The following is a 27,005-nucleotide window of genomic DNA, read 5'->3' as shown; positions in this document are numbered from 1 at the left end:
GACCCTCTTGAGCATCTCAAACTTCTTTTTACTTATAGCCAACACTATAATTTTAGCTAAAATGTTGGAATAGTTTTGTTTTCCATTATTAGCATGATTCTTACTTACCAGGATGAAATATGTTTCCTTTGGTTTAAAAAACATGCCCAATATGTTGTAAAAGATGAAGTAATGCCTAGTAACCTTGGGTATTTTTAAAACCCCTTCCTATCAACTGCTAGAGGGACTTGGTTTAATGTTGATCCATGCCACAGTATATTTGCTTCACTTCCAGCTTCTGGCTAACCCCTTAATGGGTAAGTTAATTGGGTAACATGAGTCAATTAATCAGAACACATAGTTATTTTTATGAACTCTACTGCCAACACATTAATTCATGACATGTGTTTTGTATATTAGAGGAATGGCTAAAGTGTAAATATAGATTTTTACATGATATATGGATCTAAAAGTCAGATGCCATGACTGATTCACCCATTCATTCATCTAAGAAGTGTTAAGCACCTACTAAGAACCAGTCATGATTCTAAGCACTTGATTACAACATGAATCAAGTCAAAGAAAGGCAGTAGGCACACAAACAAGTCCTTGGACACAGATTTCTGATGGAGGTGCGGACATGGTGGGATTGTGAACAGTGTGGAGACCATATCTCTGCCAGAGGGTCAAGCAAGATTTCAGAGGAGCAGAGTTGTATCCAGAAGAATGAGTAGGGACTCACTGGATGACAGATGGAGAAAAAGTACATAGAGATAGAAGGACATTCTAGGTATTAGAAATTTCCTCTAAAAATGCCTCAAGGCACCAGGAAGCAGAGTAATTCAGAATGGCTAGGGCAAAAGGTCCAGGGAAAGGGAGGGAAGTGATGAGGAGGAGCTAAGTGGAAGAATAGCCAGAGCTTAGAAGAGCTTGAGCAGCACACTAAAGATTTGGGGCTTTATCCTGAAGGAAATGCAGAATTTCTGAAAGGTTTATAAGCAGAAAGGATGGTGTCATATGATGCGTAAAAGATCATTCTGGATACTTCCAGGAAGAGACCAGCCCAGGAGGTAGTATGAAGTTCAGACGAGTGATGGTGAAGGTCTGGGGTGAGCCAGAGGCATTTGGGAGGGATACAGACAATAGATTTCAGGTATATATTTTTTCAATTATATTGAGATATAATTGACTCAGGTATATTTAATAGCTCAGATCAGTAGTGTTTGCTCATGGATAGAGGTGAAGTAAGAGGCAAGAGTCTGAGGCAGTGACCAGATGAGTGGCAGCACCATCGACCCAAGTATTGGAGAGAGGATGAGAACCAGGTGATGGTGGAACATCATGAACTCTGTTCAGCCATGTGGATTTGAGGGCATGGTGGACATATAAACTGCAGGTACTCAATGGGCTGTTGTATAGGAGGGTCTGAAGCTCAGGAAATGAGACTAAGCTGGTGAAAGACATTTGGAAATCATCACTACTATCACAATGGAACCAAGAGAGGACATGTGATTGCCCAGGAGGGACAGATGGAAGAAGAGGAGTGCAGGAAAGGGTAAGTCTGAGGATGACACAGCCCCGTAGAGGGATGGTAAAGAGAAAGGGGTGTGTAGAGCATTTGAAGAATGTGCAGTCAACAATGCCAGATGGCACAAGGAAGAATAGGGAATGTATACTGGATATATCAATGTTTGCAAATTTCAGTTCCTGTGAGTTTGAGGATTGGCACTGAGTATCAGCCACAAGGAAGGAGGAGTCCATTAGATTTAAAAACAAAACAAAACTAAACTAAACTAATGGCTCTCAAACTCTAATGTGCATTTAAAACAACCATGGGTTGTTTTTATTTTTTTACCTTTTTAAATTAATTTTGAGAGAGAGAGAAATAGAGAGAGCACACACAAAAGTGGGGAAGGGGCAGAGAGAGATGGAGAGAGAGAGAGAGAGAGAGAGAGAATCTCAAGTAGGCTCCCTGTTGTCAGCATGGAGCCAGATGTGGGGCTCAAACTTATGAATCATGAAATCATGACCTGAGCCAAAACCAAGAGTCAGATGTCTAACCAACTGAGCCACCCAGGTACCCCTGAAGGGTGTTTTTAAATATAGTTGTTAGGCCCCACCCTCAGAGCTTTTAATACAGTGGGGCTACAGGAGATCTCAGGAATCTGCATTCTTAACAGACACCTGAGAGTTTCTGTAAGGACAATTAAAGAATCCACTCTTACAGTCACTGTGAAAGTGCCTCCCTTTATATTGACATTGCACCTTTTTAACAAAACTATTTTATTCACAGAAGCATTTCCCAGGGGTCCATGATACCCATTTCTGTTCCACTCAGAGAGACCCAGGAGGCCGCCAGATGTTTTACTCTTCCCGGCACCCTCAGTCTTGTAGCCCTTGATATCCTCAAAACGAGACGCGCAGTTCTTATAAGTGGAAGAATAATCTGAGTGTTTAAGAAACTCTGTCTATCATGGCCTAGTTCCACCTTACCTCCTGAATTAGGCTCCCAGACGTGGAGCCCAGGAATCCAGAAATTTCTGAACTCCCCCCCAAACCCCCCAGTAGATTCTGTGGTTCAGCCAGGTTTAGAAACAACTGAATAGATCATCTCTAATCCAACATCAATCCTTAATAGTCCATGAATTCAATGCACATCTGCAAGAGGAGATGTGTTTTGGCTGCCAAAATAAGGCCCTAATAAACCTCCCTGTCAAAAAGGAAGTTTAAAATTCCTTGATGTCAGCGGAGCTTGAGATAGAAACTGTAGTCCAACTGTGAGTTTTCAGAGTAAATATTATTACAATGATGTAGAATTTTAGCGGGTCCTATTAATTATGCAGCTGAAGCACTTCGATGAATTGCGGGTGCCGTAAGGTAAACATTTGGTTCAGTAATTGTTACTCTCAAGTTCAATGGCCTCCTCAAATCAGTCAGCAAAGATTTACCGTTGTTGTTGTAACAACAAGAGGAGTCCAGGAAGAATGAGTCCTTTCGCCAGCTCTAACACTGGAAAATTCGGTAAACATATATTTAAGTCAGTGCCAAACAATAAATTCTTTGGCTAATAAGGATTATTAAGGAAAGTGAGATGTCTCATAAGTAACATAAAGTGCTGGTAAACACTATCATTTCAAAGTCCCAGTTCTCCAGAGGTAAAGGTGACAAATTCTTACAAATGAGCTGCTTACCCCACCCCCCGTCTTCTTCTTTCCTCCCGTGGCCGTCCCCATCCAATGTGAGCAATGGCCTTTGTTCCAGACTAGGGTATGCTGGAAGAGAAGAGGAATGGAGGGACAAAAGAGAACAAGGCAGGGTAGCACTGAAAACGTGCTGGAAAGCTCTGATTTTCTCTTGTGACGGCCCTAGGGAGGTACTGTCAGCTTCCTACAAAAGAGAGGAGACGTCCCTGCTTAAAAACCTCGTAGGGTTCCCAGCGCCTATATCATAAAACTCACACTTTTTACAGAGGCGAGCAAGAGCATTTCCCACTAGGCCTCAGTTCCTCTCACTTTGTCCCGCCCACTCTTCCCAACCCTCACTCTCCAGTACTGTACACACCCTCCAGTCCAGAGACATTAAACTTCTGACTTCCCACAACTCAGGGTCTTTCTCTGAATGTGCTATAGCCTCCAAAGCAGTAGCCTTCCTGCTCCCTTTCCTCACCTGGCAAATCTCTCTTATCTCTCAAGACCCAGCTCAGACAGTACTTCCTTGGCAAAGCCTTCCCAGATTAACCCAGACAAACATATGGACCCACCCCTGGTGCTCTGTAGCCCTTTGTTTAAACTCCTGTAATATCAAGCACCCTGCTAAATAACTATTTATCTAATTGCCTGTCTCGCTTTTCTGCTGGAGTTCAAGGCCAAGACAAGCTCATTCATAGTAGACTCTGTTAGATAGATAAAAGGGAACAAGAGGGGAGAATGAAAGAAGGAAAGGAGGATTGGTGGATGGAGTAACAGACAAAGGAACGGGGGGAGGAAGAAGCAGAAACAACTGTATTAGAGGCAGGAGCCTATATTTCTCCATTTTTCATACAACAGATGTGTATTGGGAACAATAATTAGGTTCAAGACATTGTGCTAGGCTTACTGAGACAAATAAGACCCACCTGTGATCCCTACAAGACACTCGCAGGCCAGCAGGCACACAGATAAGCAAACAGACAATTACATTAAAGTCTATGAAGACTAGTGAAAGTATACGTAAGGTGCTATGATATCAGATGGGGGAATTCATGAAAACAGACCAGAAGATCGAATGGAAAGCTGAAACCTAAAGCAGGCATAAGGCTGAAAGCAATTTGCATTTCCAGGAGAGGGACAGTATGTGAAAAGGATCCTTTCTTGTACAAAGAATTAGGGTAGGAGAGATAAGGCTAGAGAGGGAGGCAGTGTATGGCCACAAAGATATCTAGAGTAAGCATGTGGACTTGAGGGAAAGCTCTAACTGAACCCCCAGCCTTTGTATTTGCTGCTTCTATTGCTTAGAATATGCTTAGTTTCCTCCAGACAAATTCTGCCACCCTTCAGTTAGAATTTCCAGGCACCATACACTGTTCTATTATAACACCCTTCAAAAATCATTGGACTTTCTATCTAATCCCTCGCTATCCCAGTAAATTGGAAGATTCTTCAGGCTAGGCACTGTATCTGTCTTGTTCATCATGGTATCCCTGGTACTTAGAAAGTGCATGGCTTGGGGCTTCTGGGTGGCTCTGTTGGTGAAGCATTAGACTTTGGCTCAGGTCTTGATCTCATGGTTCATGAATTTGAGCCCCACATTGGGATCCATGCTGACAGTGTGGAGCCTGCTTCAGATTCTCTTTCTCGCTCTCTCTGTACCCCTTCCATGTGCTCTCTCTCCCTCTCTCTCTCAAAATAAATAAATTTTTTTAAAAAGTACATGGCCTATGGTGAGCCCTACACAAATACTGGTTAAATGAATATAAGAAATGCATGGTCTTGTTAACCAAATCTTTCCATTATGGTTCTCTGAAATAGTTTTAAAAAATCCCACCTGGGAAAATATTGGAGAAAAATCCATGAGGTAGAAAGGATCCCAGCAGAGACCTTGTTCTCACCCAGCCTCTGACACTCAGACAAGATGTGGTCATCACCAATCATATCAGCTCACCTACCCTGGGGGGTTTCTTACTTATCAAACAGGGCTACTGGCCAGGATGAAATCTCAGGTTGCCTGTAACTCAAGTCGATGGCTTTTATAAAACGACACCAAAGCCGTACTGACCCATAGTAAGAAATATTTGGAGATACTAAGATGGAGGAAAGCACTCAGTGCCATTCACCTCCAGGACTGTGGTCTCATTGAATTTGTCCTAAGGGAAGTTGCTGCAAAGTCCACTCTTAACTTATTAGATATGAAAACACAATCAAAGAGGGAAGGAGAGGTCACCTCTCTTGTACGAATAAACTTTCTTTTAGTAAGTCCCCAAGAGATGGATGTGGAGAGCCCAACATTTTCTACTTTCAGTTTAAAATGGCCAGAAAGAACCAAACCCTTAGAGCCAAACTGGGGAGATGGGCTTGAGGCACCCCCAGCAGAAAGAGCCACGTGATTTGCTCTTTGCCCAGGAGATTCGGAGGATTGGAAACAAACTAAAGCCATGATTTAAGTAATTTCATCTATGTGTTTCCAGAGATTAATTATATTTATTGTATCTGACACCAGTCAGGGATAGCAAACGTCTTTTGTGAGGCTTACAACAATATTTAAAAAGCATTACTCGTAATGGCTGATTTTGTTTTATTATATCTGACTCAAAGCCAAAGGTAGACAGCACTTAGCTGTCTGTGGACATTAATGTTTGGAGAGCAACAAAGACAGCTCCCCTCTCTGGCCTTCTGCTGGCACCTGCGCATGCTGCCCACCCCCCCTCAGTATATGTGACAGTGGGGAGGGGGCAGGGAGCCCGTCCAACACCTTCAGAGTTTGTTGTGCAGCCACTGTAAGCAAAGCATAGCGCTAGACATTTCTGGACCCTCGGAAGTGGATAAGACAAGGATTCCTGCTCCCTAGGTAGGCACAGGGCTCACTAATAGTCTAACAAACATCACCCCATAAAGGCTCTACTACATTCCACAGGATAAGTAAGATAATAGTAGGATAAGAATAGGTACAGAAGGGAGACACAAGGGGGCGCCTGGGTGGCTTAGTCGGTTAAGCGTCCGACTTTCGCTTGGGTCATGATCTCGTGGTTCGTGGGTTCGAGCCCCGCGTCGGGCTCTGTGCTGGCTGCCAGCTCAGAGCCTGGAGCCTGTTTCAGTCTGTGACTCCCTCTCTCTCTGACCCTCCCCTGGTCACGCTGTCTCTCTNCATAAGCACCAACTGGGAGAAATCAGGAAAGGACACAGCATATGAGATGAGCCAGCAAAGAAGAAGCCAACACAAATGGGAATTGGATTCTGGATGCCAAGAACAGCATAGGCAAAGATGGGAAAGTGAGGAAGGCTGGGGCACGTTCAGACAAAGCTTTAGGTAGTGTGTGTTCATGTGGAGAAATAGCACACAGGGAGACGGCAGAGATGGAACATGTGTTGAAGTTCTGGAATACTTCCTGAAGAACAGGCATCTATTTGACATGAGCAGAGAAGTACCACGAGAAGATCTACACCCCGGGGAATGAGTGTAGGAAAGTGCATTCCATGCCCTGATTGAAATCCACTACTCTAGAACACAGTCACACCTGGCAATGGGGGGAGGTAGGATCACTAAAGAAATTAACATGGTGGGCTTGGGAAATTTTAGGCAGCTGGCATGGGGACCTAACGATGGTGTGTCTATAGAAAAGGGAAATTTTACATTTTAAGCCACTCACTTAGAAACAATATTCAAAGACAATTCATTTGTAAGCTGGGGACTGCCCTCCCAAACGAAGGAGATCTGTTTCATATTGTTAAGGGGTGCTTCCACTTTGCAAGAAGAACTTGCCATCTCATGGAAAAGGTGAAAGTATTTTGGACAAAGGAACCAGGAGATCCAAGTATGAGAGCATTTACATCCAATTGTGGCCACAATGTTGGGCAAGAACGCAACCCACCAGGGAGAAACCCCTATTAGCTACACAGGGGCCCATCCCCAAAAGCCTTAAAAAAATAGCACCAAAGTGGAATGTCTTTAAAATCCATCACATCTTCAACAGAGTTAATTTTACTGGAAAGTTGTTCTCCCTTTTTAGAACATTAGTCTCTGAGGACAGAGTACAAGAGGGAGAAACTTGTTTTTTCATGAACTTGCCTAAGAAAACTGATACACCCTAAAGCCCATCTAGTTATGAAATTCCATTGCATCTGTCTCTTGTTTGTTTGCTTTGAAACCACCAATCTAAATCTACTTGGGACACTCAATGCAAAATAATAATAGCTCTGTTCATTTTTATTTGGCTTTAAAGGAAAAATTAACAGAATGGGAACAAAGTCTCAGTTAAAAATCAAGAAAATATGGCAGAAATTGGCATCTATGCAAAATAAATCAAGACCAAATCTCTGTATTTTTTTGCTTCGTCATTGTTTTTTTTTTCTTTACAAATAAAACATTATGTCTTTCTGGCATAATTTCTGGATCTATCATCGGTACCCCATATTTTGCTGTGCCAAGTATAAATCCTTAAACATCATAAGAAGTTTCTAGTTGTTTATCTTTGAAAAAACACAACAAAAGATCCATAAAATTGTACTATAAAATTATGGATGCTAGCATAAATAGGGATACCTAAACATTTACATGTCTGTTGAGAAATGCATGTCTCTGTAAATATTTTTAGTTTTTTTAGTATCATTTCAGACTTACAGAAAAGTGGAAGACTAGTGTAAAGAATTCAGAATTCTCATATGCCTTTTACATAGATTTACATAGATTCCTCAAATATTACCATTTATCGTGTGCATGTGTGTGGATGTGTAGATATGTAAGTTGCATGCACGATGCACTTTTATTCCTAATTGGCGTTTGTGTCTCCTAAAAACAAGAGCATTCTCTCATACAACCACAATATGATTGCAAAGCATGAAAATTAACGAGCTATTGTTCAGACTTTATTCTAACTTTGCCAGTTGTTCAAATAGTGTCCTTTAGAGCAAAAGAAAATCCCAGATCACACGTGGCCCTCACTTGTCATACATCAGCAGTATGGACCTCTGTGTGCAGAGAGCAGAGACAAACTGTGTCCATCACACAGAAACTCAGAAAATGCTGTTGCCTTGAGTTCTTCCTATGGAATCTGCTAGAGCCCACACTTCTAACAACGAAAATGGCTGGAGAAGCATGAGGTCAAAGGGGGAGCAGAGCACTGAACATGTAATTACTTGAGGAACTAGGACTAAATGAAAGTTCACAGGGAAGCTTATCATGTATACGACTATGTGAACACAGATCTGACTGTAAGGATGTAGTAAAGCCATAAAAAATATGGGGGGGGGGGGGGGGTGGTGGTGCACGCCTGGGTGGCTCAGTCAGTTGAGCCTCCAACTTCAGCTCAGGTCATGATCTCATGGTTTGTGGGTTTGAGCCCCGTGTCCAACTCTGTGCTGACAGCTCAGAGTCTGAAGCCTGCTTTGGATTCTGTGTGTGTCTCTCTCTCTGCCCCTCCTCTGCTTACTCTCTCTCTCACTCTCTCTCAAAAATAAATAAACATTTAAAAATCTAAAAAAAAATAGGAGGACAAGGAACAGTATATGTAACAAAATAAAGTTAACTATTTATCAGGAATCATGATTGGTGGTAATAGTATCATGTTGTTATTAGATTTTTGATGTGAAAGAGAAGAGATACGGATAAAATACAGAGGAAAGTAAAGTAAAAACCCCGTAGTTTTTAATTCAAATTAGAAATTGGTGTGAATTCATATGGCGTTTTATCTGTTTATAGAAAAGTGAGAGATTGGTAATGAGAAAGAGAGAAAGGAAGATAGACAGACAGACATGTATTGTGTGTGTGTTTTCCTAGCTCTATCCACTAGAAAAGCCTAGAAACCGGTCAACCCTGTTCGAGAATCATGTCAAGGAGATGTGAGAGCAGCTGATCGCAGAGGTCTAAATTGAAGAGCTTCTCGGGTCACAGATGAGACAACGTAAATTCCCATAAGGATGAGAATTGCAAGAAATTGGAATTCATCAAATACATTTAAATCCATGAATTCATGATGACATGTACGAAAAACATAGCTGGTTATCTTTTGAGGATGACAAGGAACCAATACATGATCTTAAAAACTAAGCAAAATGACACTATCAAACATGTATCTTACTTTCCTATATGAACTAAACTATGAGGTAACCAAATAGCAGATGAAAGGAAGTATCTCCTTATAAAAGTATCCCAGCTGATAAATGAAAACAAAATGATGGAATTAGAATAACACTGTTCTGCAGACTCATATGAATGAATGGATCTAGGCAATGTTCATCACATCCTCCAAAACTGTAAACAAGGGGAAAGGAGCAGGTGCATGACGGAAAAACACAGCACCACCTACAATCACCTATTCCAGGGGGTGATCCCAAATCTAGTGACATCTCTGGGTCCACCTGTCAATTTATAGGAAGATGGGGGGTTGGGGGTGGGAAAGGAGCTGTTGAGCTTCCACCTGTCAATTTATAGGAAGATGGGGGGTTGGGGGTGGGAAAGGAGCTGTTGAGCTTCATGAGGAGGATACAGTCAGCAAAATCCAGCCTGGGGGATACTCCACAGATCAAACGGGCCAGGTTCTTCAAGTTCATATACGAAAAAAAATTTTTAAGGGGCACCTGGGTGGTTCAGTCAGTTAAGCATGCAACTCTTGATTTCAGCTTAGGTCATGATCTCTCAGTTCGTGAGATCAAGCACCACATCAGGCTCTTACGCTGATGGCACTGAGCCTGCTTGGGATTCTGTCTCTCTCCCTTGCTTTCTGCACCTCCCCTGCTCTCTCTCTCTCTCAAAATAAACATTTTTTAAAACTTTTTTATAGGCAAAACTATGATGTGTAAGGCTGCATACTTTTTATTAAACCATAAATATGCAACAAATTTATTTATTTAAATTTGTTGACTTCATAAATAGTTTATTAAGCTTCCACTTATTAATAATATTCTGGCAAATCAAGGGTTATTCTACATAGAATCCACGGATCATCACTCTTTTTTTTATTTTTTGGTCTTTATTTATTTTTGAGACAGAGACACAGTACAAGATGGGAAGGAAGAGAGAGAAAGAGGAGACACAGAATCCAAAGCAGGCTCTAGGCTCTGAGCTGTCAGCACAGAGCTTGATGCAGGGCTTGAACTCATAAACTGTGAGATCATGACCTGAGCCAAAGTCGGACACTTAACCAACTGAGCTGCTCAGGTGTCCCTGGATTGTCCATCATTAAAAATTAGACTAAAGAGGCATGTTTAACAATAAAACATTCTGAATCAATAGACTTTTTTAGAATTTTATATAGGGCCAGAGAGACACCATAAAAATTGTCTTTCTGTATTGTTTGAAAATAGTAGCATTTTCTGAACCTGATGTATTTGAGATAAAGATATTTGTTATGTAGGAGTACATTTTTTTTTTTTCTAAGCCCTCCTTGTCACTTCAGGGAGACAGCTCACTGCAGTAGAAAAATAGTGGACTAATAAGGGGACCTGAATTCTTCCCTTGAGTTTTTCCACTAACAAGCTATGCTTTGGGAAAAGTTGGTCTGGGCTTGGGTTTCAGATCTTTAATCTACAAAATACAAAGTTGGTTGAAGAGCATTTCCAGCTCAGACTGGCATCTGTGATTTTCCTCAAGTTACCAGGGAACCTATAGCTGGATGTCACCTGAAGGAAGAGTTGTAGCCACCCTTTTACACTTGATCTTAGCCAAAAGGCCAAGAAAAAGGGACACCTGGGTGGTTCAGCAGGTTAAGCATCTGACTCTTGATCTCAGTTCAGATCATGATCTCATGGTTTGTGGGTTTGAGCCCCACATCAGGCTCTGTGCTGAGGTGTGGAGACTACTTGGGATTCTCTCTCTCCCTCTCTCTGCCCCAACCCTGCTCATGGTNATGAGCACTGAGTGTAACGTGGAAACTAATTTGACAATAAACTATTTGTAAAAAAAAAAAATAAAAATTAATTAATTAATTAATTAAAATTAAAAAAAAGCCAAGAAGCAATGAAGCCACTCTTTTGATATGCGGCGCTCTTTTCCTCTTCCAAGATTTTTCCCTATTATTTGTTCTTTAAAATTCAGTTCAAATTCTCCTGTGTGTGTGTGCATGTGTGTGTGTGTGTGTGTGTGTGTGTGTGTATAAATGTCACCTGGCTTTCTTAACACAGTTCCTACGTTTTACTTCTGAGTACCTCTATTGTAATTCTTACAACTCAGAGTACAACAAATTTAATACCAGAAAAGCCATAAAAGTGATTACTTTTGGTGACAGCAAAGGAGTTTCTAGAGTAACTGGCAAAATTCTATTATAATAAATAGGTTTTAAAGTAGATTTAACAATAAAAAAAAAGATTGTTAAAAAAGAGTTTCCAGGACAGGAATCCATTATGATTATATACACATCAGGAAACCCTTATAGTATGCCTCCGTATATAACATAAATGTCTGGATGACTTGAAGCCCGCATACCAGACAATGAGCAATGAGCAGTGAGATGTACTTCTAGGGCTCAGAGCAGGACAGAGGGGGAGCCTAGAAGCTCAGAACAAAAAGACTCTCACTTCTTGCTGGATATATTTTTATACTATTTGCATTTTTGCAGGCAACTTTTCATGTATTCTTTATATAGATTAAATGATTCAGTTAACCAAGGAATGAGGGAGGGAGGGAGCTAAGCAATGCGTAAGCTAGTAGGCAAGGGACACTGAGTGGATGAGCGAGAGAGTAAATGAATGAATGAGTGAATGTATGAGTGAGTGAGTAAATGAATGGGTGGGTGAGTGAGTCAGTGACTGAATGAATGATTTAATGAATGAATGAGTGAGTGAGTGAGTAAATGAATGGGTGGGTCAGTGAGTCAGTGAATGAATGAATGATTGAGTGAGTGAATGAATGAGTGAGGGAATGAATGAATCAATTAATGAGTGTATGAATGAGTGAGCAAATGAACAGAGAATGAATAAAGTACTCCAGTATGACAAGCAGGTCCTAATAGTAAAGTCTTCATAAAATCATGTTAGTTAAACCACAAGGAAAACAGATCATGCAAAGATCGACCCAGATTCTCTTCACACCCTATATGTTTGAAGATCCTTAAATCCCTAGTCACTAACTTGATGAGATTTATGCCAAAATTTTATAAATGAACAATTTACAAGGAAACTTGATAGGAAATCAGTCTAGTATGAATTCAGAGCCAGACGCCACGTTGAATCATCCCTGCATCCATCCTAACAGCATCCTGTCTGCCCTCCGGGAACCCCCAACCAGGAGATCCCACCAAGAAGTCTTTTTGGACACTTCAATTTCACCATACCTGAGAATTCTAAAGCACACCTCTGCATTCATCCAAAACTAGTTCTTTGCAACATTCCTTTTAAACACAGAACCACAGCCTCTAACACACTCACCAGCCAGTGTCCAAATTCAGAGCAGAGAGGCAAGATTTTGAAATTGACATAATTGAAAAACAACTCTACCTCCAACCAAGTTTCTTCAAGTCACCTTTGTTCAGCTCTAGGAATTCAAAGTTCTAGAAAGCTGATCAGAAGGAGATTGTCTTGCATAATTTCTCTGGGCTTCAGTCAGTCTTCAACTATAAAATGGAAGGAATACATCACTTGCCTTACAGAGAGGTTACGTAGCCTCGAGAAAATTATGTGAAATGCCCAGTACAGTGCCTGGCACCTAACAAGTGGACAGGGGGTATTTGCTAGAGTCTTTTTTTTATTAAGGTGAAATTTACATAACACAAAATTAGCCATCTTAAGGCAAATGAATCAGTGGCATTTAGTGCAATCACAGTGTAGTGTAACCAGCCCTATCTAGCTCTGAAACATTTCCACTACTCAAAAGGAAACACCATATGCATTTAGTAGTTAGCTCTCTATTTCCCTTTCTTCCTGGCCCTGGCAACCACCAATGTACTCTCTGTCTCCATGGTTCAGTTCTACCCATTCTGAACACATCATATAAATGGAATCATACAATATCTGACCTGTGTCTGGCTTGCTTCACTTAGCATGTTTTCAAGCTTCATCCATATTACAGTAATATATCAGTTCTTCATCCCTTTCTAAGACTGATTATTATATGTATAGGGTTCTATTGTATGTATAGACCACAATTTATCTGTTAATCTGTTGAGACATTTGAGTTGTTTCTACTTTTCCACTATCATGACTATGAGTACCATTATGAACATTCACATGCATGTATTTGTATGAGCATCTGTTTTCAGTTCATTTCATCTGGGTATAAACCTAGGAGTGAAATTGCTGGGTCATATGGTAATTCTATGGCTAGCTTTTTGAGGAACGGGAAAACTATTATAATTTTTTAATATTTTTTAATGTTTTATTTATTTCTGAGAGAGAGAGAGAGAGACAGCGTGAGCAGGGGAGGGTCAGAGAGAGAGGGAGACACAGACTGAAACAGGCTCCAGGCTCTGTGCTGGCTGTCAGCACAGAGCCCGACGCGGGGCTCGAACCCATGAACTGTGAGATCATGACCTGAGCTGAAGTCGGACACTTAACTGACTGAGCCAACCAGGTGCTCTGATTTCTTTAATATTAAAATATTAAGTTTTAATTTAAAAAAACTTAAATTTTTTAAGTTTTTACTTATTTATTTTGAGAGAGAGACAGAGAAAGTGAATGAAGGAGTGGAAGAGAGAGAAGGAGAGAGAGAATCCCAAGCAGACTCTGCACCGTCAGCATGAAGCCCGATGTGGGGCTCAGACTCACAAACCTTGAGATTGTGACCTGAGCCGAAACCAAGAGTCAGACGCTTAACCAACTGAGCCACCCGGGCACCCCATAACTATTACAATTTCTAACACATTCATTTCAGTGCTACTAAGAACAGGTACTGTTTCATGAGGGGTGTAAATCTCAATAAGCCATAAGTCCCTATGAGAATTAGTTTTCTGTGGACACAATTTTTCCAAAAGAAAACAAATAGTTATGATTTTCCATAGGAATAGGCAAAATCATGACAAACAATCTCAAATTTCAAAGTAGTCTTTATCCCTGAAATACACATATTTCAAATGTTTATGGGTAAATAAGCCTACTCTTTTAAGTAGTGCCGATAACTCCTAACTAGGTCCAACTTGACCTTCTGTAGCATCTAACTAATAAGATGTATTTCTAGCCTTTCACCATCCATGCCTGCATGAATGCAAAATGGCAGAAAGCCTGTCTGGCATAATTGCTCATATGGCTCCTTTAGATAAAGGAGGCAGTTTAAGAAACAAATAAAACATTGAGGTGCCTGGGTGGCTCAGTTGGTTAAGCGTCTGACTTAACCTGAGCTACGGCTCAGGTCATGATCTTGGGGTTCGTGGGTTCAAGCCCTGCGTCAGGCTCTGTGCTGACAGCTAGCTCAGAGCCTGGAGCCTGCTTCAGATTCTGTCTGTATCTCCCTCTCTCTCTTACCCTCCCCTGCTCACACTGTCTCTCTCTCTCTCTCTCTCTCTCAGAAATAAATAAAAAACATTAAAAATTGTTTAAAGAAACAAATAGAACAGCAAGCTGAGGAAGGCGCTATTAAGGACACTGGCAGTGGGCTTCAGAAAAACTAAGCCAGGGCAGATATTCAAAGAGCAGAACAACAGGACAGGAATTACAAGACATGGAGATCTCCCACTTATGGAAGGAGGCAGGGTCAAGAAATGAGAGAGGAATGTTAGTTTCATACCCCTGCCAGTGTCTTTCATGGCTAATTACACCCTAACAGCCTATAAATTCCTCTAATAGTTTTCAATGGAGAAACTATTCTTCTACCCATCCCTTCAACTACTAAGTGATGTAGCTGATTTAGACTGGCTTCCAGAATCGCCCAAGTGGTGCTGATTATCATTGGTGGGTGTGGACAAGGGAGAAAGCGAGAATGCATTCTTCTGAGAGCCTGCTGGGCAAAAAGCACCATATATGGTAAATATCAGATTCCACATATAAAATGTCTCCATTTCCCAACTGAAACAAATAAGCCGGGAGCACCTCTCTTCCGCCCTCCCCTCTCTCTTCCCACTCTGCCAACTCTAAAGCCAGGATCCAGCACAATAGCTAACCCCTTCAAACACCCGGCCCTTGAAGTCATTTTTCAGAGGCAAGGGATTTGACTATCTTACCATGGAGGAGTTCTGGCTCCATATATATCAGCTAAGAAATAAAAATTCAGCTTTTCAGAAACAAAAGCTCATTCATCTCCATCCAGCAACTTCTTTCATTGTTCTAGATGAAGAAGATAATACATGGCATTTAAATGGCAACTTTCATCTTAAAGATACTTTATAGACATCGTTCAGGAAAGAGGAGGCAAGTAGTAGGTTGACAGATCACTTTCAAAACCCTGTTTTTGGCTAGTCTACACTTTGTTTAAATAAAGCTTAGATGGAACAAAGGCCCATTCAAAGGGACTCTATCTATGGAGCAAAAGAAAGTAAGTAATAAAATATGTGTCAAGTCCCCAAAAGTGAGGCTCACATCTGCAAAAGGCCACAGACTTTGGAATAAAGCACACCTCATTTCAAATCCTTATCCTGCCCTTTACTATCTCTCTAACTTCTGAGAGCATCAATATTCTCACTGGAAAATGGGAGATATAACACCACTTATTCCGAATAGGTTTAAGTGCGTTAATGTCCAGCCTAATGATCAGCAATCATGGTGGTAGTGGTACTAATATGCCCCATATCAGTGACCCAACTTTTAGAATATAATTTGTTATGTTATAGGACAAAATCTTTCCAAAATATTAAGCAGCTTGGGGATCCTTGTAGATGTTGAAAATGTATTTTGCCTTTTTTAACAATTTAGAAATTGTTCTCTTCAACCCCTTGCAGTTGATAATTGGGCATTAATGATGTGACATGAGAGCAGGAGCCAAGGTTCTTCCCAGATGCTTGTGTATAGAGCCTTGCCCCATGTTCTCATGCTCTCGTCTTCCAAGATGTCTGGAAGTAAGAGGTGGCCCACATTAAATCCACACAGACTACTTCACTTCATCGCCATGCTTGCCTCCATTTATTTCCTGTTGGGTATGGACTGAGATGAAGTGGTGCCATTTATGGAAGGAATGTCTCCAAGACACAGAAAGGCAGGCTTAAACAGAAATACTGATTTAAGACTAAAAATTCTATGTCTGTTACTTTTATGAGTAAAGATAGGCAGGGAGACCATTGAGGCTTACAACTGTTCTCTCATCAACAGAGAATCTAAACATGTGAAGTCCTATTTGAACCCCATGCATCTGGGACAATTTCCCTACTTACATGCACCTAGTCAAATGGGGCCTTCCTGGAGAATTTTGAATGTGCAACTGGGTATTCCCTAATGACCTTAAAATCTGTTTAACCAGCTCAGCTCTCCCCTATGAATTCCAGAATCACATATTTTACATGAACATATGAAATTCCACTTGTCCAAATCTGACCTTATGATCTTCTCCCAACATCTCCACCCTTCTTCCCTCCTCCTGTGCCTCTTCCTTCTGTGAATGGTTCTCACTGCATCCAGTTTTGCCAGTTAGAAACTGAGGGTCTATTTTGGCAACATATTTTCCACCTGCCACTCACACATCATAGCCAACCCATAGCCAACTTGTCCATGTTCCCTTATAATATTAATCAGATCTCTTCACTATTCCCGAATTCCATAGCCAACAAGCTGAAAACCCAAGAGACTTATATTAAATATATATACATACGTATAAGTACATATGTGTAAATAAATATGTATATATATTTATAATTTCAATGAACTAGTCCCCTAGCATCCTGCCTGGCCCTGGCCTAATCTCTCCTTCACAGTTTCCAGAATGATCTCAAAACTCAGAGTTCCACCTTAAATACTTCCTTGACTTCCCATTGTCCAGGTGAGGGAGAAAACATTAAGTACAGCGTAAATCTCCATGATCTGACCTCAAAGATGTTTCCCAACTCTGAGCTCAAGCCAGAGCCTTTCTTTAACTACATGCCCACTTCTGCCATTTCCTTTGAACATGCTCTTTCCCCTATCACATGCTCTCTTTCTTCTAACTCTGCCTCTAATTAAACAATTCCTACTTGCCATGCAGATCTTCACTCAAAAATTGCTCCTTCAGAAACTTGGATCCATTAGTTTCCATGTGCCTCATATAGCTCTGTATATATGCTCATGGAATCATATCTCTTTCTCTCACTGCCTTCCTTTCAGTCTGCAATTGTCCCTTCACTGCAGGGGCTCTTAGGACTCTCCCTCAACCAGTCTGCGAGTTCAATGAGTGTAGTGACTGTGTCTGGTCTGTGCACCATTATGTGCTGACCACGAAGCCCAGGGCCTGGTGGAAAGTAGGCACTTGGTAAATAGGTGTCAAATGAATGAGTGAATAAGTGGATGTGAAAAGGTATATGGCACATTGAATTTGAGGATAGGGGAGATTTATATGTAAGCTTAAAAAGAGTTCTGTATGACAAAATCCCAAGGCATGGTGAGGGGAAGGCAGAGGACCTCTGTGTCCCAGGTCAGCAAGGCCACAAGATCCTGGCTTTATTACTACCAGCAAACTCTGTAGGAAGAGAGGCACAAACACTTGGACATCTTCCTCTCATTTCACTGCTCTGAGCATCTTGGGTTTCAGATGGAGGGTCAACAGCAGAGCTAGAGATGAGTGACAGAAAGAAGAAAAGTGTTACTGCAAAACGTTCTAGAACTTTCAGGACAAGATGTAAATGTGCCTAAGAATATCAGACAGAAATTGGACACATGGTGGCACCTGGGCGGCTCAGCTAGTTAAGCGTCCAACTCTTGGTTTCAGCTCAGATCATGATCTCAAGGTTCGTGGGATGGAGCCCCACATAAGGCTCTACACTGATAGTGTGAAGCCTGCTTGGGAATCTCTCTCTCTCTCTCTCTCTCTCTCTCTCCCCCCCCTCTCTCTCTGCCCCTCCCCTACTCTCGCTCCCTCTCTCTTAAAATAAATAAGTAAACTTTAAAAAATATATATTAAAAAGAAGAAATTGGACCTATGTATAGCTTTGCAAAATGTATAAGCTGAGGTCATAAATATCCGTGTGTTTCATGTCCCTTACAAATTGTATAGTTCCTCCACAGTCTTAAAAACAGTTGGAAATTTCCAATTCACGGGGAGAAATACAGTCCTCAGCCTTTCCCTGAGATGTCTGAGGAAGTGAGAATAGACAGGGGTTTTGTGGTGTGTTGCAAAAGCCACATCATGTTTCAAAAGGGAGATGGGAAGAGATGTGTCCTGCCCAATGACACGGAATTCTTCGGCTGAGAACACAGAGATCTGCTTCCAGGCTGTGAACTGCCAGAGGATGTTTACCTAAATGCTAAAAGGACTTAATCATTCACCTTTTTTATTTTAATAATTACCCATCCATCTAAAAGGAAAAAAGACATGAAAATGGGCATTTCTCTCAAGTGGGTGCCTACGTTTAAAAATAAAGTGGGTGGCTGGGTGGCTCAGTGGTTGAGCATCTGACTCTTGATTTGGGCGCAGGTCACGATCGCAGGATCATGAAATCAAGCCCTTCATCAGGCTCTGTGCTGAAAATAGAGCCTGCTTGGGATTCTTTCTCTCTCTCTGTCTCTCTCTCTGACCCTCCCTCACACACGCACACATTCTCTCTCAAAAAAATAATTAAATAAACATTAAAAACTTTAGGTAAATTAATTAATTAAATAAAGTATCTTGAAGGTAGTAATGAACTAACAAAGCAAGGACACAGAAAGCAGCCTCCCAAGGAGCCACTGTTCAGTTCTCTCCAGCACCAGACTTGAAGGTGTGTTTCTTTCCTTTGAAAACTTCGACTTTAAAGCAATATATATGATATTCAGACCTTGCATTTCAAGCAGAACACCAGCATTCTAAACTTCAGCTTTAGGCAAAAGCTAAACATGAATACTTGGCTGGTTCCTCTTGCCCCAGCTCATACGATTGAGAAAATGCTTGAGGATCTTTTATCAGGAAATACACGTGGTGCTGTCACACACCCAACTTTTTCTTACCTTTTCTGAAGACCCCACCTGTAGTGCTCTGTCCCCTCTGCCTGAACCACTTCCAAGCCAACCCAGAGCCCTCTTCTCTTGTTGACTGAACTTCAATCTTTACCCCTTGCCGCCTTCTTGCCTTGGCAAAAACCCTAAAGCTGTCAGGGTGGTTAGCAAACAGTAGGTGTCAGCCTAAGGGTTAAGCGTTCACGCTCCCAGATGATAATCATCAGTATATTGTTCCGGAAAATTAAATACACCTGGGCCAAGTTTCTTAAGGCTGTACTCTTTGGAAATGTTTCAATTTTTAAAAAAAAAGAGGAAAAAGTTCAAGAATGTGAACTTCATTTCTCACATATATTTTCCGAGGCTGGCAGGTCTTTCTTTCTTTTCTTTCTTTTCTTTCTTTCTTTCTTTCTTTCTTTCTTTCTTTCTTTCTTTCTTTCTTTCTTTCTTCCTTCCTTCCTTTTCCTCTTTCCTTCTTTCCTTCCTTCCTTTCTCTTTTTTTTTCTTTTTATTTGATTATGTGTTTTGGGTTTTCCCCAGATTTTTACCTACTCTTGTCTTTCTTGGCATTCAAGAAATGTGCTTACATTCTGCCATCTTGGTAAGGGCGTTAAACAACAAAAGAAGCTGTTTGTTCAAAATGCCCTGACTGCACTATGATTAAATTCAGGCAATCACTGCCCTCACAATGGGCACAGCCCTCCAGTGGCAAGGACAAACAGCACCTGGCTAAGTCAATGGTGGGTACATTCACTCAAGAAATGCTTATTTAACCTTTCTATGCACCAAATATGGTGCTTGCATCAAAGCCTCCAAAAAATCAATTAGAGTGTTCTGGTTCTCAAGGAAGTCCCATCTGTTGGGAATGATGGACGAGAATAGAGGTGGGGCTCTACCAGAGTAGTGGACACCTGTGATAGAAGGAAGGCTGAGGAATGAAGCATGTGATAGGGTCGCTCATTCACCAAGATGGTGGAGATACCATGGCAGGCCTTCCAGGCATGGAGCAACAGAAGTGAAGGTACAGAAGCATGAAAAGACATAGGGCCATAGACACATAGGGCGTTTTACAGTGGTCAAACCAGGCTTCTGGAAAGAATGGCAAAAATGAAGCCTAGAATTATCTGTTGAGATAGATTGTGAAAGCTTTGGTGTGTTATGCCGAGTGGCTTGGATTTATCCTGCATTAAGAGGAGGGGAAAAAACAAGGTAAGCTCTTAGTCTGGCTAGGGATTCAGCAAGGAGCTCTAATAGAAAGTGTAGTCCCATGTTTCTCCCATGACTCTAGGAGAAGGGTACTCAGGGAGAACAGAGGGGAGAAAGGGATCCTTTTCAGTTGAGGACAGCCTGAAGAAGACTTTAGGAGGAAGGTGGCCTCCAAATGATGCCTGAAATGATGAAGAGGGCTCAGACCATCAGAGATGAGGGAGGGCCATCTGTTCAGAGCAGACATGCAGGTTGGTGAGCATGTATGGCTTTGTGCAGGAGCATGGGGTCTGCCAGGGCTGGCCTAAGGTTGCTGGGGGTGGGGGGTCAGAGTAGGAAATGAGCTGGCAAGTTATCCTAGGCCACACTGTGGAGCCCTCTGATAATGTTCCGAGGCAACAGGAAGCCTACAGGATTGGTGATTTCGAAGTTAACTCCAGCGACATCATGGAGTGTGGATTGGATGATGAGAGAGACTAGACAGAAAGACCAGTGTGAGGGCCACTGCCAAAACTATGCAAGAAATTACCAGGGCCTTATGTCCAAAGCTGACACAGCTGGACAGTACCTCCCAGCCTCCAGGGTTAGTGGGTGTGGCCATGTGGAATGCAAGCAGAAGAGACAGGCTCAGAGGCCAGATCTACCCATCAAACCCCCTAAGTACCTCTTCATTGCCTCTTTCCTTCTAGTGGGCGGTGAAGAAGCTGACTTCAGGGGACCCTTGGAGGCTCAAAGGAGTCTCCATCAGCCTGAGTCCCTGCACGGCTGCATGGGCTATGACCAGCACACTTGACCAGTTCTTTTACATGAGCAAACTCTAACCTTCTCTTGGTTTTGTGTATGCTTTGAGATCCATTTGTATTACCAACTATGCCTTTCTTACCTAACATTGGCCTTGGCTATGATGGTGGCCGTGGAGATGGAAAGAGACAGAGTCAGGAGATGCTGTGGAGGTTACTCCTCAGGAACGGGCTACCAATTTTAAGGGCAGATGAGGGTGAAAAGTCAAAGATAGCACCAATGTTTCCAGTCTGGATGAAGGGGAGGATGGTAAGGCCATTAATCTGAAGGAGTGACCACAGGAGGAGGAAGGGTTTGGGGATGAAGGTAATGAGATCCATTTGGAGCCTACAATTCCAACTTCTGTAGAAATACAGGCAAGGAACTAGCCCATCAAAGCCTGGTAGAACTGCACAGACACTTCCAGAACAGTCTGCAATGCCCAAGACACTTTCAGAACAGTCTGCACTTTCCTCACACCACGAGGAAATGTTGGAAATGTAAGGAACACAGATTACATTAATCAGTTATTATTGGTTAATAATTATTGGGAACCATGTAAGACGAACACTGAATAAATCATGGGTGATAAGTTGTCTTGAGTTAAAATAAGAAACCCTAGGTCTGCTACTTACTAGCATGAAAGAGACTTGACCCCTCATGGCCTGTTTTCCTCCTATACAAGATAGGGGTAATGCCCCTGCCCTTCCAGTGTGGCCATGAGGAACAAACAGAGTAATGTAGCCATCACAAGTGTCTCCATGCCTCTATGTGCCACTACCATAATCCAATGTCAAAAAGAGCTGGTACTTACTGCATTATTCTACACATACCACTGGATCCACCCACGTAATCCTGACAACAGCCCTCGGAGGTTCTATCACTTTCCCCCATATACAGAACAGGAACCCAAGACCATGGAGACTAAGAAGCTTGCTCAAGGTCGTACAGCTAATGGTGAAGCGGGGCTATGGCCACAGCAGGCAGACTGTGGCACACAGACTCTTCCCTACCACATGATACACTCATAGGAGGGTACTCCTCCTTGGGGAGCACCATGCCTCTCTTCATCCCTGGCCTTTCCTGAGCCCTGGCCCAGGAAGCATCTCCAGCATCTGTAAGCAACTTGCTCATCATCTTTACCAAGCGCTTCCTCAGGGCCGCTGCCAGTTCTCCACAGGTGCTAAGTGATTATGGGAACCTCTGACTTGTCCTTGAAGCGATGCTTCACAATAATGGGGAACAGTCAGGAATTCCCAAGAAACAAATGCCAGTCGGGCCAGGTAATCATCCTGAGGTGTTCATAACGCTCCCAATTTTTCAAAGCATGTCCATAAGCTGCACCTCATTTGCACCAGAATTCGGGATTCAGGCCATTCAAAGGTTCGTGAAGGGATCTAGAGAACTCTGGTGGAGAACATGTAGACTGTCACTCTCGAAAGAGGCTTCCTTCACCTTTCCCTTCTCTTTCTCATTCTGGACTGTCACAAGCATGGGAGAGAAGGGGAGACGGGTCATTCTGGCTGCTGGGCCCTCTTGCGAGCTGGGGACCCTCCCTGCTCAGAAATAGCCCAGCTGCAAAGGGAGCCTCCCCAGAGACTGTGCCTCTGCTGTGCCCATCGGTCCCTCTCTTCCAGGCTATTTACTGCCTAGTCTGGGGACAAGATGAGACTGGAGTGCAAGCTCTCCTATGAGTTACTGCCATCAAAGTAGAAGAGGTGAAAACCGCAGCAATGGGATGATGCCTGAAAGGACTCCACGGCTGGGGCAGCTCACACTACAGTGCTTGACTTAGTAAAGTGTGACTCCCCCAGTGGGGAGAGCCAGGACTCCATGCTCCCTCCATGTAATTAGGACAACACTGCAAGCAGTCCCCAGACTGCCAAGTCAGGAGCGTTTCTGGATAGTTTCTGACCCCATCTGCTGAAGCTCCAGAGGACTTCCTGGATCCATCCTCAGCTGCCTCCCCAGCTCTTCCTATTGGTGTCTGAGGGGAGCCATGCATATGGCAGCCTTTTCTCCGTGGTGCATAGGCTGCCTCAGTCCCTTTTTGGAACTCAAGTGAGCTTACAGACCTTCACCTCCCAGCCATGACCCTTATTCCTAAGCCTTNGAGCGGGGAGCCTGGGTGGCTTCATCGCTTAAGCATCTGGCTTCAGCTCAGATCATGATCTCATGGTTCATGGGTTCAAGCCCCATATCGGGCTCTGTTCTGACAGCACGGAGCCTGCTTGGGATTCTCTCTCTCTGACCCTCCCTTGCTCTCTCTCTCTCTATCTATCAAAATAAGAAAACTCTTTTAAAAAACTATTTTTAAAAAGGGATTTTTAATTTAAAAAATAAAAAAGGATTTTTACTATATTTTAAAAACAACAACAACAAAAATCCATCAACATACATCTTCGAATTCCTCCCAACAGTGTGTGTAGCCCACAGCCCCTGTGGCTGGCTGGTGCCTTTTTCTTCACTGCTAAGCCTGCAGTTCATTTAAGCATCAGTGGAGATGACTCATGCTCGGGTTCTTAAAATCAAACTTGTCCCACCAAACCCAAAACACTGTATTTATCCAAATTACAGAAACATGCTCTTACCACCCATCCTCCAAAATACCTCCCATCCAGATCAACAGAGCGTTCATGGATGATTCAACCATCCCGATTTCTAAAAATATACATACTGCCTCCTCATCAGGATAGCAGCCTTCAATTTTCCTCACATAGACTCAAAGAATCCCACTCAGTGTGTTTTCCAAGTCACAGGTATGACAGAGCACTCCTATTGCAGGCATTTTTTAAAAGGTTATCAGGGGATCCAGCTATGTACATTTTGACTGATGGGATCCCCTGATTCAACCTCTTCATTTTGCTCAGGGGAGATCCTGGCCCATAATATTAAAAGATTTGCCCAAAGTCCCAGGGCTACTAAGGCAGCCTCATGACCCTCCAACACAATACTGATGCTCAAACAGATTTCCTATTTTCTCTAGGTCTAGAGGAGGGAAATCACTTCCAACTTTTTAATCCTTCTTAGGTAAACAGTCATTTAGCTCTAATTGGTAACAACTTCTTTCCTTACCAAAGAAGACTTCATGACAGACAGAGCTCAGGCTGGGAGAGCTTGGCTGTGAACAGGTGGAAGGGAGGCTCTTCCAGGCAGCATGAGCAAAGGTATGAAGGCAGGATCTCCCGAGATCTGTAACAAGCCATGGAGTAAGTCATTCCATAAGCTGAGGCAGAAGGCAGATGAAATGTAGATTTGAACAATTTGTACTTTACAACTATTCTTCCAAAGTAATTAATATCCAATTATACTAATAGACATGTAGAGATATAAGTCCCATCATGTGTAATTCTATTATTTTAGCTTCAAGAAGTCTGCAAGAACACTGGGGAAAGTCAAATTTTGCTAATCATAGGAGGGAGATATCACATAAAGAAGAATTTCCCAATCCACTGGAGCTTTTCCTAAAAGGCATGAGCTTCCACCAGAGCAATGAACTCCCACTGCTCAATGCATTCAAGTGGGGGCCAGACAGCTGCCTGCTTGGAAGGTCAAAGAGGTTTTTGCTTTGACGGGAAGTTGGTGGAAGGGCATTTAAGGAATATCTCAAGCATAATGGGTTGTGGTCTTTTGGGTAAGAACCAAGGGTCCACCTGGGTTTAACCTCAGTTCTGCTCCTTACCAGCTGGATGACCTGGGCAAAATAGCTAACCTCTCTGTGCCCCCATTTCCCCAATGGCAAATGAAGACAAATACTAGTGCCTACTTCTAGAGTTATTGCAAGGATTGAACAAGTACATCCATATCAAGGGTCTGAGACATAATCAATGCTTGATAAATGTTGGTGGTCATTCTTGTTATGACATTGCTATTATTATTTTGTACTCTGGGTTCTCACCCTCTTTCACTCTCCAGCATAACACGATGCCTCATAAGTCAGTGCCACCAAAGTGGCTACGCAACACAACGTGACATCCTTCAAAGGATAGGCCATGCAAATATACCCAGTTTCCTTCTAATGGCTCATGTTTTTATCAAAATGAAGCATAAGGCAAATGAAAAAGAATGACCAGACCCAGGTTTGCCACTAGTATGTTCATAACCATTCTTCAGAAATGATTAACCAATAATTACATTAACACATATACAGAAATGTGTGCTTCTACCTTATTAGCTGGATTTCAAATGCTTTTCCACCCTCAAACCTTGAAAAGCACTTCTGGTGGGGAAAGTGGAAAGTCAGATTAGGTACCCCTCCCACATTTCCACCCTGGCTCCCTGGTGTTGCATTTTTCAGAAAAGTTTCCCTTGAACTTCCATGTACCTCCTTCTACCACCACCCCTGCAAATTACACACAGAGCACCTTTTGTGAGGCTGAGACATGGAGAGAGCACAGAGAAGTTCTGTCAAGCCAAACAAGTTGATTCATGTGCAAAAATCCCCCAACTGCGTTCACAGATTAAATTGGAAAATGATCAGCTGCTTCTGGTTGAAAATTCCACTGAAACACTTCACAGGGTGCCTGTGCCTTCAGCACATACAGTTCCCAGAGCTTGCACAATAGTCTACACGTGCAAACACACATGCTCAGTACTACATGAGTGGCGTGTGGCCTCAAGATGTCTGTGTCATCTGATAGCCAATGGGTTCCTGCATATTTTTTGTATAAACACATCCCTGTCTACTAATGTGTGGTAGCCCACAAAGTTTAACAAGATTTGGGGATGGGACACTTAGATTTGGAATGCTAGACACTTGAGTCTAGCACCTGGGGAGTTTTTAATTTTGTTGGTAGCCTTTTATGTCAGTATGCCTTTTATGAAGAGTTCCAATAACTGGCAAGGAACAATTATAGACCTGCACTGTTCTTTTTTTTTTTTTAAATATTTTTATTTATTTCTAGGAGAAAGAGAGGGACAGCGTGAACAGGGGAGGGTCAGAGAGAGAGGGAGACACAGACTCTGAAATAGGCTCCAGGCTCTGAGCCGGCAGTCAGCACAGAGCCCGACGCGGGGCCCGAACCCACGAACCGTGAGATCATGACCTAAGCGAAAGTCGGACGCTTAACCGACTAAGCCACCCAGGCGCCCCAGATCTGCACTGTTCTATATGAAAGACACTAGCTACTTGCTTTTGACCCTTGAAATGTGACATCCAAATTAAGATGTACTATAGGTATAAAATAAACACCAAATTTCTAAGATTTGATACCAAAAAAGTCAGATAACTCATTAATAACTTTACAGATACATGTGTTACAGTAGTAAATTAGCTATATTAGATTAAATGAAATATATTGTTAAAATTTCCCTTGTTTCTTTTTATTTTTTATAGTGTAACCACAAAAAAAAATTTAATTACACATATGGCTCACATTATATCTTGTGTGTACAGTGTTGACCACAAGTATTTATTAAAATCAGAATCTCAGAGAGGTGCCCCAGGAATCTGCATGGTTAATAAGCACCCAGGGGATCAAGATGGTTGCCATCTGAGGATGCGCAAGGTAGCAGACAGTGACTTGAACCATGAGTCAGAACACCTAGATTCCAAATTTCACTCAAGTTCCTCCGACTTCCTGGGCCTTGGTCTCCTCATCAACAAAATGAAGGTCTTGGATTAGACCTACAAGTGTATATGGTTTAAGGCTTCCATTTCCATTATCCACTGACTGTATGTCCATTAACCAATGAACCCAGGCCAGCAGAAATACAGAGACTAATTGGACCCAAATGGATAATAAATTCAGTGACCCTAGAGACCCTAGAGATGAATTCATGGTCTGCAATAACAGGCAGTCCTGCGAAGTCAGGGAGAGAGGGTTACCTGGGGCCTTCCCAGAGAAGTGCAGCCAACTTTGGCTGAACCAAATAGAACCTCATTTATATCAACATCAT

This window comes from Crocuta crocuta, unplaced genomic scaffold, assembly GCF_008692635.1.
Source record: "Crocuta crocuta isolate KB4526 unplaced genomic scaffold, BGI_CrCroc_1.0 scaffold84, whole genome shotgun sequence".
NCBI lineage: Eukaryota > Metazoa > Chordata > Mammalia > Carnivora > Hyaenidae > Crocuta > Crocuta crocuta.
Note: the sequence above shows the minus strand (reverse complement) of the source record.